This window comes from Rhipicephalus sanguineus, chromosome 2 (assembly GCF_013339695.2).
Source record: "Rhipicephalus sanguineus isolate Rsan-2018 chromosome 2, BIME_Rsan_1.4, whole genome shotgun sequence".
In the NCBI taxonomy this organism is placed as follows: domain Eukaryota; kingdom Metazoa; phylum Arthropoda; class Arachnida; order Ixodida; family Ixodidae; genus Rhipicephalus; species Rhipicephalus sanguineus.
The window spans coordinates 224,142,834-224,146,148 of NC_051177.1; the positions used below are offsets into that span (position 1 = coordinate 224,142,834).

The 3,315-nt window shown below is 48.2% G+C and overlaps 1 long non-coding RNA gene across 1 annotated transcript; it reads right to left on the minus strand.

Moving 5' to 3' along the window:
* Window positions 1–1,193: 1,193 nt before the first annotated feature.
* Window positions 1,194–3,006, minus strand: LOC125757312 (uncharacterized). The gene is made up of 3 exons (XR_007415233.1): window positions 2,455–3,006; window positions 2,233–2,374; window positions 1,194–1,861 (listed from the first exon to the last, which is right to left on the minus strand). It is a non-coding gene; the product is annotated as an uncharacterized LOC125757312 (long non-coding RNA).
* Window positions 3,007–3,315: the final 309 nt, after the last annotated feature.

Genomic DNA, 3,315 nt, shown 5'->3' on the forward strand with positions numbered 1-3,315 from the left:
TGTCTTGCTGCTTCATGTAATACCATTGTTATGCAACTGTCCTTTCTTATAAACATTGACAAACCCCCATCTTGTGAGGGGTACTATACTACTCTGTAATATATCTGAAATGCATAGCTGTGCACACAATTGCCCACGTACCTTGTGATTCGTATACTGTGCACATTTCATGTGTCCCTCTTTTTTTTTTCATGCGGTATGATGGGATGCAGCAATAAGCAGAGACAACATGTGCCGAACTTAAACCAAAATTTGAGGTGCGCAGACATTGGTTACAGTATTGGTCCCTGCCACACGCGACGACAAAGGTGCTCCTTGAAACGCATATAACGCTTTTAGCAACGTGATATGTCATTAGTAGAAAGGCATGCTGATGTTATCTATATTTGCATTATAGTAGTCATTAATTACCCATGCAGTACGATGTCACACTGTGCTTCCTTCAGCACGATGTTTCTTGTAACTTGTGCATGTAATAAATGTCAGTAATGCTTTGAAAACATGACACTACAGTTTCACAATGTACATTTATTTACAGAATGTATGTGCCGTCTTTGCATTGGTGTGAACACGAATAAATTCTTTTTTTTTACAAGGTTCTGTCTTGAAGAGACTGCTTACATATTCTTTCACATTACTTCTTCATTCACAGATGAGCACACTTCTGAATGAGAAAAAGGTACTTGAAATGCCAGACGATCTGTTTCAGCATCAGTTGGCCCTTTCAAAAGGAACAGTGTGGTGGATGTGCAACAAAAGAGCACAGTGCCCGCAAGTTGTGCGTGAAGTAAAAGGCAAGCCCTGTGTTGTTATACACGAAGTGAGGAGACAAAGACTTGGTGTGCACTCCCAGTCATAGAACAGATAACGGTCACAGTGTTCGTGATTAGAAGACGGTCAGCAGTAACAAAACAATAACAAACCCTTGCTTTCCAGAGAATTGGCTATAGCACTCAGCTGCTGAGTACAGTGCGTTATATTGACAGTTGCTAAATGAAAAGTTCCTATCTACGGCCACATAAAAATGACCCAGTCACGTGTAGTCAAGTTCTGCGAAAGACCTGGTCATACAGCATATGATGAAACCCAGCAGCGATTTATTATTACCAGGAAATTTAACATCGAAACGTTTTCTTCCTACTTGTTAGGTAAGATCTTAGCAGGTAAGAAGTCACACTGCTAAGCTTCATTCAGCGCATGGGTCGGTTCCTGCTGACAGCGAACACATCTCCATGAGGGTAACGTGAAGGATCACTGCTGTACTTGCATTGAGATTCACGTTAAAGAGCCACAGGTGGTCAAGATAAATTCAGTCCTCCACTGCAGTGTGGCTCACACTTGTATCATGGTTTTGGCACGGAAAACCACATATATTATTGTTACTTCTTAGGCACATGTTTCTCACTGAAATGACACTTGCCTAGCGCTGTTGTCAGTGGTGCAGTTAGCCAAATAGCGGATTACCACTGCGGACAGCTTGTCCAGGAATACATGAGGAGCGTGATGGCCTTCCTTGTCTAAGCAGTGGTTCGGGGTCATCCCTGACAACACTGCCATGCTCACTATTGGAATCGTCGCTCGCTGAAATCATGAACATTTCTGTCACCTTCTGCAATGTAAAGGCAAGTGCAACACTGCACATGCTGCAGCAATGTGAGATGCACATTCTGATTCTTAATGGAGGGTACAACTGCACTGCTGAACGCAGCGGAAGCAGCTCTTCAAACGCCCAGCACAACGCTTCATTACAGACTGCATTGCAGCATGTGCGGTGTAGCACTTGCCTTTTTAACACCGCTTCTGAGAGGACAGCCTCGGAGAGGTGTCAGGAGCCATGGTCCTGGTTTGTAGCCTCTGTCACCTGCACAAATACAAGTGGTGTGTTGTAAATACTGCTTCCATGTAAGAGATCCACAAGGCTGATCCACACAAAGAGAGCAATGATAGCATCATCTACATGATCTAATGCTATACACCTCACCAGTCTGACTTACCCGTACTACGCGAAGCATGACTACTACAAATGGGCTGTCATGACAATGTGAGTCATTTGTCGATATTATGGAGCAGATAACCGATAGCTGCAAGATGACACACGTGCAGTGAGTGACATCCTGTAAGTTGTCACAGTTACCAAGTACCTGGAGCTAATCAAACAGGGCATTAACCATAGCGCGAGCAAATATTCTGTTAGCTCAAACTGTGAATATACCAACTTTTTGTTCTGCTCACCTAGAAGCCAGAAGGTACGGCCGCGGCAATCCGGGCCCCTTCGATGCGCTCACGCAGCCGCGTTGTCCGCCAGACGTGGGCGTCGTAGTCTGATCCCAAACTCAGTGGTTCACGGCAGGATTCCGATGTCTGCGTCGCAGATCTGACGAAAGCATGAACCACTGTGAGCCACATTTCGCTACGCGGACATGCGCTCGAAAGGATGGGAAGACCGATACTTACTAGCATGACGATGTGGGCATAATGTCCCCTGCGGGGATAAAATGCCGCCTTGTGATGGTCACCCTTCGGTGCAATGATGACGGCAACGCTGCGTCGCTGCCGTCCACGCATCCTATGACGCCGGCAGCAGTAGGAAACATTCAAGGCCGCCTTTTCATCCGGCGTCCACGGGAAGTGAACCCACTTGTTACGGATCCCGGCGTGCGCGATTGCCTCCGCCACAACATCGCACACAGTCTGCTCACCGCAGCTTGCATGTATCCTCGCTTCCAAACAAGGCTTGAAAGCTGCCACTCGCGAAAAACCGAAGGCCGCACAACACCCACAGGCTGCACCGAGAGCGAAGTCGGTCGCGCCGTCGCGCGCCTTCCTCGGCCACTTCGTCGCACAACCGCCGCACCTTCCTTTCTTCGGGCGAAAGTGACGGCGAACTCTTTCATCGACTGGCATGTCGAACGCGTCGTCGGGCGCTCACGGCGCCCACGGTGCTGCCGAGCCGCCGAGCGATCGCCGCCAACAACACGAAAAAGCTCGCCGGCACCGCCATGTTTGCTATTCCGTCGAAACGGGGCCACTCGCAGATTGTTCCGCGCTTGGACGGAACCGATTCCGTATATTTTAGCATAATGAGCGCGTACTCGTCATTTTGACGTCACCAAAATTTGGGCTTCCGACACGTCACTTGAGTGACAGCTGAAACGACCAATCACAGGGCGCTAATGGCGGCCAAAACGGAATACGGAACACGGAACAGCGGTTCATTATACGGCCGCGGTAGTCCACAACTACGAGGTAGTTAACACCATCCACACAGAAGAGATCGATTCCTATCGCTTCCCATGGGTGTTTAGGAAGTGGGGA